Below are 10,163 nucleotides of genomic sequence, written 5' to 3'. Positions count from 1 at the left end.
GAGTTACACTGCTTGGGGGTGGCCAAGTTGGAACCCCCACTCTGTCTACCTGATGGCAAAGACCGCCGGCTAACCACACACAAGTAGGCCATACTGTGCTCTGCAGCATACACAGGGACTTGAGTCTTTGCATCAAGAAAATGAAGTGATGATTTTGTCATTATCCTCCCTACGTGCGCACTGTAGTAGATATTATTGCATATAGAAATTAATAATAAATGCATTTTGTTCTATTAAGTCCAGCCTCAAAGAGCTTTGCAACTGATAAAGAGAAAGTATAACTTATAAATAGAAATTGGGCTGAGCATGGGGCAGCAGTAAGGGGTGGTAGTTCATTAACAGTTTTTGAGCACTCATTTTAAGTAGATCCGTTAAGACGAGAGGGAGATCAAAAGATGAGCCATTGAGCCCAGCAATATAAAACGTTTCTTATTTAGCCCAACATATCAAAAATATTATTTCAACATTTAATCAATATAAAAATATTAATGAGCCATTTTATATTTTTTTGTACTAAGTCTTTCAAATTCAGGTGTATTTTGTACTTACAACACATGCACAATTCAACTAGCCATATTTCAAGTTCTCAAAAGTTAGACATGGACAGCGCGACTTTCAAGACCCCAGACCCATTGTTTGTAAGCACACTTGCCGGCGGGATTGCACGGGTTAACCTCAGTCCCACCGCCGGAGAGGACCAGTAGGAGTAGCAAAACTCAGCTCTGCGGAGCATGCCGGGAGTTGTAGTCTGCGCCCATCCCCCACAGGTCTGATGGGTGTTGTGGGCCTCGGCCCCGTGGAGCATGCCGGGAGTTGTAGTCTGCGTCCATCCGCCTGCAGGTCTAATGGGCGTTGAGGGCCTCGGCATGTCGGGAGTTGTAGTCCGCGCCCGCCTGTGGCGGGGTCTGCGTATCATGGCCGTCCACTCCGTGCTCCCGCACTGTGCCGCTTGGCCCCAGAAAGTTTCAGTTCTGCCCAGCGGTGGACCCACGAGCGCGTAAGTGCCACCGGGAAACCGGCTGGACTCTGGGGGCGCACAAGCTGCTCTTGACCCCGAGCGGAGAACTTCCCTCCGGACGCAGCTTATCACCTGTTGCCCTTTTCGTCCCCGCCCATCGCGGGTCTCCCACAGATCCCGGCCGAGCTTTCCCCCTTTCCCAGCGGACGTAGGGAGCACCTCGGGCCGGTGAAACGGACCCTGGAACCCAAGCTGCCTCTGGTGATCAGTTAGACCCCCAAACACCAGTTTTAAGACCCCTGACTGCCGTGGGGCAGCAAAGGAACCCACCTGTGGGGGTCTCATAGCAAGGCTGGGATGTTTTAGGCACAAGAAGACAGGTCTCCAGTTTATGTTTGCATCGTCCAACAGGCCGCTGACCTAAAAAGCGTAGTTCCTGGCTCAGCTGTGCCAGGACAGCCAGACCTTCACTTTGCGAGACTCCATTGATGTCCTGGGCTCTCCCCTCCTCCCGGAAAGGGACGGTTGGTTCGTCCCGGAACGTTCTCCGGTCACGGCCCATGCATGCTCTTTACCCACTGTCTTTGGGCCCAGGTGCATGGTCTCGAGATCGCCCCCAAGTGATCTTTCCGGAAACCCCTGTGGGTTTGTGGATTCTCTGGTGTGGCTACTCTGGACTTGGGCTGGAGTCTGTGCTACTGAGAACCTAGGCTGGGGAATGTTCAGGGCGGGCCGAATTTTATGATTTTCTTAAGTAAAGCATGTGTGGTTGACATATTAACCACGCGGCTGCCTGTTAATGCACATGTGCCCTTCGATGCCCCTTATCACTCTTCACAGTTCCTATTGGCTGCCCCCTCTGAAAAAAAGAAAAATAGAGCACTTAGTGAAACTGCCTAGGTTGGCCACAGCCTCTCTGCCCCTCTGCTCGTCTTACCACAGCAGTTTCCTTTGACAACAGAAATGGGTCAGGGGCTCTGAGGACAGAGGATCAGGCCTTAATCCGCTCACTGCCCTCCTGCCACCTCCAGCCTGTGGTCTCTGTAGCAAGCTTAACTTCCTTGCCATCTGCCTAATGCGCTGCCAGGTGTTGCAGGGGGAAGAGCTGTCACGCTGAGGTTTTCTGCTTTCATTGGCCCCCACTTTCTGAAGTGGGCCCAACCCCCTGTTCTGTGATAAGCCCTGTTCCTAAATTATTGAACTCTGTGTTCTAGTTGTGGGCCATTATTATCATCACCCTGGAAAGCAGAGGTGATTGATTGTCTCAGTGATGGGCCGTCACCTTTTTTGATTAAAAGGATCTGAAAAGGCTCTTGCTTTAGGAAGTGGGATTTCTGCTTCATTTAGTTTTTAAGTTGTTTTGAGTATTTTATTAGGAAAATAGTTCTACAGAATCATTGTAAGAATTGACTAGTAAAACATACACCCACCTGTTAGATTCTACAATTAATACCTTACTCTGATGATTTTTGTAGTTGCCTTAGAGTCGATCCTCTAGCCGCTCCTTGGATGGGCTGTGCTCCTTGTGGCTGATTCTGGGGCACCAGCACGGGTTCAGGAGCCACGCTTTTAGCCTGGTCCTTTTGGGGCAGGATGGCTCCCACAGATGTCTGTAGTGAGAGGAACCATTTAAAACATGTCAGGGAGGAAAAATTATCCTCTGCCCTTCAAGGTTCTTCTGGCTGGACTGATAAATTAACATGAGACCGATTAACAGGAGAAAAACAAAGTTTAATAGTATGTATACCGCCTGTATACACACGAGAGACCCGGGAATACTGAGTCACTCACCGAAATGGTGGAAGCCATCACCTTAAGTACCGCCTTCAGCTAAAGACAAAAGATGTTGGGGCGGAGGGCGAGTCTTGGGAAGTGACCAGGAAAAGCACAGTAAACAAGAGCAAGGTCGTTATGCAGATTAAGTCCCAGCCTTCCCCATTGACTGTAAAGGCAGGCCTGATTCCAAGAGGGAGAAACTCCCTTGCAAATGGAGATTTCCCTTACAAATGTAAATGTCCTTTTACTGACAGCAACTTCTAGGTTTTCAGAACTTTTCCCCATCTGCTCTTTTTTAAAATTAAGTACCCTAAAGTAATCAGTATCCTGAAGAGGCGTATGTTGGAGTGGCAAGCTCTGCTTCCTTTCAAGAGCAAGACCAGAGCAGTTGGTGACTTTGACCTATGTTGGTCACCAAGGCCGTGGGTTGCTGCCTCCAGAACACACAGTCCTCCCTACAGGGGACAGGTTTGGCTGATGGGTAAACTTTTCTAGTGAGTCCAAGGATAACTTTGGTGACTCAAGACTAGAATGCCTTTAAACTTGAGGCAGAGGAAGCGTATTGTCTAGCTGTGGTCTCAAGGTGAAAATCACTGGTAGGAACTGAGTTTGGAGCCACATTCACTGGAGCAGCCCCAGGCAGCAGAGCAGGTAAGGTTCATTAACTGGTGTCTTGTAACGTGCCAGGAGCCACCCACGACGAGATGAGTGGAGTTTGGCCTTGTCATCATCCGCTGAGTGGCTGGATGTCATTGTCTTGCTCAAAAGATAAACAGTATTTTCTGCTTGTAATCTCAGTGCCAGTTTTGTGTTTTAAAGGTCTCGATTGGGTTAAGAGCCCTTGTTTAAACAACTAAGTAAACCTGTAGGATGGGTATTGAAAAATATACCATGGGTCTGTGTTTATCGCCATTTTTAGATGTGTCACTGTACTGTCCCCATATTAAGAGATACAGCTTCAGAGCACGTGGGCTCCGCAGCCTTTAGAAGATGACGATGGCAGAGCCGTGCTTAGTTGAGCAGGATGGTTTTAGTGACCATCATTGGTCCTTTCAGTTCATGCAGCCCTCTGTGGCGTTTGAAAGACATCAAGAGCCTGTTTCTAGTTGGGCCAGATCCTGTTTTCAGGGATGAGGATGTGTACATCAGTGTGGTTCTCAGGACAGACTTAAGGAGAACCTGTGGTCTGGTTATGATGCTGTGGTGCTGTGGCACTGGCCCTGTGGCCGATTCAGGGGCCCAGGGGCAGGTCTGGCCAACCACCTCAGGAGCCCGGGGTACTGCACCCCCGGCCTGGGGCAGGAAACTATTAGGGAAACCCTTGCAATCTAGAAGAAAAGCCTGAAGAGGAAAAAAGGTTCCAAGCCAGTCGTTGGCATGCAGAGGGCCAGGCCCAGAGAATCCCTGTGAGAGGTCCACGGTGGGCTCAACAGGGAGCTGGGAGGGGTTTCCTCAAGTCGAATCCACAGCCCCAGGTGCTTTTCCCAGGACTTCTGCAGCTCTGGTCAGGAGCTGGGAGGGGACACTTAACAGCTTCAGCCAAAGTTAGCCACTGAGTAGTCAATTCTTCTCTTTCCCCACCTCCTCCACGAAAGGGAGTAAAGGGTAACCTCCCTACGTTGCGCCAAAACAAAAACAGCAGAAACCCGCACGAGGTAGGAAGAGGTCAGATAACTTCCCGGCGACAGATCTGCTAACACTGCCTGAAAATAGTGTGGTGAGCTAACCACACCAGGGGTCTCACCCAGTCCTGGCCTGAGCTGTATGCATTATTCGTCGCATAGGTCACGCAGTAGGTAATGTAAGTTTCACATGGCTGGTCTGATTCCAGATCTGAATAGGGTCCAGATCCGCAGTACTCGACTACAATCGACAACAGAGAAAACCGTTTTCTCGCCTCTCGCCACCATTCCTACTTCAGAGCCGTCCTGGGCTCGCTTGCCCCTCCCGAATGCCAACATAGCCCTACCCCCTGCTGGTTTTGTACCCCAAGGAGCACAGCGGAAATCAAATCCAGCGATGCCCCCCCAACCCTTGCATTGTTCCTGTTTGATGGTTCTAGATCCAGACTCCCAGGAATGGAGGAAGGAAAGGGCCTTGGGGAGGCCCGTGTGGGTCGGGGGTTGGTGGTAGTGGCTGTGGTCGTCCTTGTCCTGGGGTAAAGGAGGCTTCTGGGAAAGGCTGCCTCGGGGTCAGAGCTGTGGCGCACACTCCTGTAGACACACTTAATGCTTCCAGTCCATAAATTACATTATTCCATTCATTCTTGGAGTAAAAACTATAATATTTCTACAATAATGATGATATAATGTCTGCAATTACAACTTGATTTTTAAAATGCATTATTTTAGTTGACATAAAAGTAATTTATGCTCAGTAAAGGAAAATTGAAAAATCAGAGAAATAGAATTTTTTGAACGTTTACACATTTCCCATCATTGAAGGATAATTATTATTATTTACATGTTGTAAATAATTTCTAGTACATTTCTATGCCTAAAGTTTAATTTGATTTGTGGAGCAACAGTCAGTGTGTTTGGTTTTATCTTGTTCGTTCGTTCATTCATTCATTCATTCATTCAACAAGTAATTTATTGAGAGCCCTCCATATGTCAGAACTGTGCTAGGTGCCAGGGAAATAATGAATAAATAATGAATAGCAGTGGAGCTTAAAGACAAGTCAAAATACAAATTAAACAAGAAATTACCACATGGGCGAATGGCCACAAAAGAAAGGAGAGCCTCCTGCAGTGGGGGCTTAGAATCTTGAGCAGAGTACAGTTTGGCACCTTGAGTTTTCATCAAAGTGCTTGTCAGGCCTCAAGTGATCCCTTATTTGTCTATAAGCTCATTGGGGTGTATGCTGTCTGCTTCTCTCTGCTACGTGTGAGTTCCTTGAAAGCCAGGGCTCCTCCAGCCTTATCTACAGTGGTAGCCCCATCTCCTGGGTCAGGCCTGCCTCTCAATAGTGGTGCCCAACAAATAAATACCTCTTAGTTGGCAAGCGATTTGTGAACACATACAGAATACACGTTCTTTCCCGAGGCCGCGTCTAGTGGTGCAGCACAGTCTATCAGATTCAGTTCGTAATTCATCATTAGCTGGACTGAGCCCCGGAGCTGCGGGTTGTGAGCGCTGCAAGTCCCCCCACCTGCATGGGGTTTGCTCTGTTTGGGGGCAGGAGTGATGGATGCACCAGCTCAGTTCTCGCTTATTTGCTAGATAAGGACATGGAAGCTGCCCAGATTTCCGCACATGCCGCCACCTCCTGGATGTTTTCTCAGGGCTTTGCAATAGCACTGCAGCCCCCAAAACAGGCGTATAGCTCCTCCCAGAATCAACTGCCCACCTTCCTTAAAAACAGAAAAGCTCCCCCAGGCCCAGAAGCAACACCTCACATGCACAGATCCCTCTTGACCCTGCCCTCCTGGCTCAGTGGGCTCGAAGTGGAGCTGGTTTCGTGTGTGGTTTCGTGTGAGTGACCGAGAAACCTGAAATTTTCGGTGAGAAAGAGGCCAAAAAAAAGATTCAAAGAAATGATGTCAAGGGCTCAAGTCTGCATTGTCTTTAAGAAAGATGATTGCAAGCAAGCAGGAGTATTTGGGACAGATGACCCAGGCATGCATGTGGTCAACATTTTAATTACAGGTCTGAGGGGTTGGGTCACCTAATGAGCCTTTGCGCACGCGTGCTGACAGGTCTGCCTCTGAGCTGGCCTCTGACAGACTCCTGACCCTCTCCCGGGAACCTTCCTAAAGCTCTGCTGAGGGCAGCCCGCCTGCCCACCACCCGTTTCAGCGCCGAGCCAGCAGAACCGCAGGCTTTCAGAGATGTGGGTATCAGCCTGGCTCCGCCCCCCACCCCCCTTTTGTAGGTGGTAAGTAGATAGATGCTGTTGGGTGTGTCGAACCAGGCCAAGGCAGTGACCTCTTCCAGAAAGACTTTCTGCCTTTGACTGATTGGAACTGTCCTTAACATCCTTTCTTGGTCTGGGTGGAATTTACAACTGGGATCCCCCGTCTGGTTTGAGAGTGGGCGGGGCCCAGCTGTCCGGTGCCGTCTCTGGTCTGTTCTTAGCTGCTGTGTTGGGAGCAGGTGTGACATTTTGTTGAAGGCGGGCAGGGTTGTTTTCCATGCCCAAACCTCCTCCTCCCCTCTGATCTCTCCTTCCTTATGCAGCTTACTCAGAGCCTGTATTGCTCCTGCAGAGCCAGTTATATTAGTCATTTACACCATAGTGTAAATAAGCTTACATGAGTTGGTCTTTGCATCTCAATTTGGGACTAAACTGTTGTGTCTTGTTTAAGGCATGCGGGGCTTCTGGACAAGGATGGGAGGGATGTGGAGGTTGGGGGAGATCCTGTACCTCTAACGTAGTACCTAGGCCGTTCCTGGGTATTCAAGCAATAGTCCCAGGAAATTAATACGAATTTTTTAAAAATGCATTTAGTTCCTTTTCCTCTTTCAGAAGATGGGATGTTTTCAGACATCCCGGATAAGTTTAAACATAATTTTGAATTGTTGGCAAGAGAACCCAGTGTTTTCCCAAATTTTATAAAATTTATCTCTGTGGTAATTGAAAGAGCTTGCCGGAGACCATGATGACGGATATTACTCGTCATGCAACAAGGACCCTGGTTCATGGCGGTAACTTGTACTTCGGGGGCCTTGCGAGGTGTGGGTGACCTGCAGTCCTTTGCCTAGTTCTGCAGCAGCCATGGCGGGGTGGACAGAAGCTCCCTCTGAGTGCCTCCCGAGTTGAGAGAGCCGTTCGCTGATGGGTTGCAGAGGTCAGCTTAGGGTGGTTCGAGCTAGAAGTCGGTGATCCCTGTGAGACAGCAGGAAATACTTTTGGTCTTTGTCCCTGGTTGCTGGCAGGGAGCTAAAACCCTTGGAATTTCCTGATAGGAGCATCTTTTGTCATTCCTGACAAACCCCTTTGAACCAGACCAGAGTTTATGCTAATGAGTGGCTCTTGGCAGAGGTCCCCTGGATACCTTCAAGGTGGGGGCTGGTTGCCAGAGGAACCAGCTGGAGATTAGAGGGTAGGAACTTGAAAAGGCCACAGCCCCAGACCTCTGGGTAGTTGGCGGGTGGGGGGGATGACGCTGAAGGTGCAGTTAATCTCCATGGCCGGTGATGTCATCAGGCATGCCTGTGAGCTGAGACCTCATGAAACCCTTAAACTAGGGGGGGTCAGAGGAACTTCTGGTTTGGTGAACACATCGGGGTGCTGGGAGGTGGGGAGCCCCGAGGGCTTGGCAGCTCTATTCACCTCCCAACCGGCTTCTCACTCTCTTTCATTTGGTGTTCCTGAATGGTGTCCTTTAAAATAAACAATAAAAAAAATATAAAACAAAACAAACCATTAATGGCATAATATTGCCTAAGTTTTGTGAGGCATTCTAGCATATTATCAAACCTGAGGAGGGGCTCATGTTTATAGCCAGTTGGTCAGAAGTGCAGGCAGCAGCCCGGAACTTACCACTAGTGTCTGAAGCCCGGCAGCCTGTGGACCGAGCCCTCAACCTGTGGGATCTGCATTAACCCCAGGAGATTAGTGTCAGAATTGAATCGAACAGTAGGACACATAGTTGGTGTCAGAACTAGTTACCGGTGTGGGAAAAAGCCACACATTTGGTTCAGAAGTGTTTAAAATATATATATGTTTTGCCCCGCAACCAAAGGGCAAGGTTATTTGAAGACACAAGAAGTTGACCATGGTGTGGCAAGAGACAGTGCCCCCATCTGCGTCTTTTATTGGTTAGTAAGGACTTTAGACGAAGGAAACGGGAGGGCACAATGCTAAGAGTTATCCTTTCCTAGTCCGTGAACACAGCATCCCTATGGTGACCATGCTCTTCCCAGGAAGCTGATTCACTTCCCGAAACACTGTGAGGTGGCGACCACAGCCGTGGTGGGAAGCCCATTGTGACCTACAGGCCCCGTGGCCAGTTTCCTTGGGCTCATTCCCTTGGTGGTGACGCAGGCTCTTTGGAAAAGCAGCTTGTGTAGTCAGCAGCTGGCACAGCTCACCCCGTGACCCGGGAACTTGGCATCGGCTGTGTGCACTCCTAGGGTCAGGTGGAGAAGGCCTCCTGGGCTCAGGCCGACACAGGGCAGCTTCACCGAAGCGCCAGAAGTCGTGAAGGGGCGTGCTTCTGTGTGCGTGCAGGCTCATCATGCCAAGATGCTGGTTTGGTCTGCAAATGTTGTTTCTCCCATGCCAGGCTCCAAAGAAGGCTGGTTTCTAGGAAATCCAGCTGGTTGTATATTTTCATGCATCGTCCTGGCCAGAGTCTGGATAAGTTAACTCAGAATCTGTTGTCATCACTTCCAAGCTCCGCCCTCTCCCACGTGCGCAAGTCTTACGTAGTGTAAGCAAACACGCAGACCCAGTAGGCTTCCTTGGAGGACTCATGTGGTATGAGTCTTCTTCCTCCACGATTAGTGCTCTCAGAAGCTACAACACTCAATAAACTCTGGTCTGGTTCAAAGGGGTTTGTTAGGAATGACAAAAGACTGCCCCTGTCAGGAAATTCCAAGGGTTGACAACATTCAGAAAAGAGGAACACAAGAAACTGGCCTTACCACCCTCGGCCCCACGCCCTTCCTCTTGGGTCTCAGAAGACCTCCTGTTCATATTTCAGGCCCGGCGACTCATTGCCGTCACAGAGTGTCTGCCCCCCTCTCTCTTCCCCAGGCAGAATTAATTTTCCCTCCCTCAGGGCTCACTGCATCTTTTCAGAATTCATCACGGTGCCGCTGTTTTCGTTGAGATATAATTTATAGGATGAGATATAATTTATATATTTTGACAAATATATGTTCATCGGATACATACAGTCATGTAACCACCACCACAATCAAGACAGAAAAGAATTGCCTGCCCCCCCCCAAAATTTCTGTGTACTCTTTTGTAGTCAAAGCCTCCCTTCACCCCCAGTCCCTGGCAACCACTGATCTGATTTCTCCCCAATGCTTTGCCTTTGCAAGAATATGAGATGGAATCATAAAGTATGTAGCCTTTTCAGTCTGGCTTCGTTCACTCAGCATACAGCACTTGTGTGTATCTGTGGTTCGTGCCTTTTCATTGGTGAGTGCCCATAACTTTTTATCTCTGCGTGGGTCTCATCCACCATCTCCTGATACCTGGATATTTTTTCTGTCTTTCTCCTTGATGCACAGCCGAGCTCCTCCAGGCTTGGACTGTGCCTTGCGGGACTCTGCATCCCCAGGCCACACATAGTAGGCACTTGACAGAATGTGGTGCTAGGGCAGCTGCGCACTAACGATGCTGGTCCATGATCCTCTACCTCTCCAGGAGGGGCGACATGTCTCTGGGCAGCAGAGCTCCTGCAGAAGTCTGGCCGTGCCTGGGCTTCAGCTCTCTAGGGCTCTGGTTGGTCCCTGCCCAGGCTGTGTTCAG

At 49.4% G+C, this 10,163-nt stretch overlaps 1 protein-coding gene across 2 annotated transcripts in view; it reads left to right on the top strand.

The window, feature by feature from the left end:
- The first annotated feature begins 510 nt into the window (after window positions 1-510).
- FYCO1 (FYVE and coiled-coil domain containing 1) overlaps window positions 511-10,163 on the top strand; it is a 76,368-nt gene continuing 66,715 nt past the window's right edge. Inside the window, exon 1 of one of the 2 annotated variants that reach the window (XM_015591735.2) lies at window positions 511-997. The gene's annotated coding sequence lies outside the window, so the exon portion shown is untranslated. The remainder of the gene's footprint in view (window positions 998-10,163) is intronic. The other variant, XM_006914860.3, reaches the window with a different exon arrangement.

Source organism: Pteropus alecto, unplaced genomic scaffold, assembly GCF_000325575.1.
Source record: "Pteropus alecto unplaced genomic scaffold, ASM32557v1 scaffold156, whole genome shotgun sequence".
In the NCBI taxonomy this organism is placed as follows: Eukaryota; Metazoa; Chordata; class Mammalia; order Chiroptera; family Pteropodidae; genus Pteropus; species Pteropus alecto.
The sequence above is the reverse complement of the archived record's forward strand: the minus strand, read 5'-3'. Positions and strand labels throughout refer to the sequence as shown.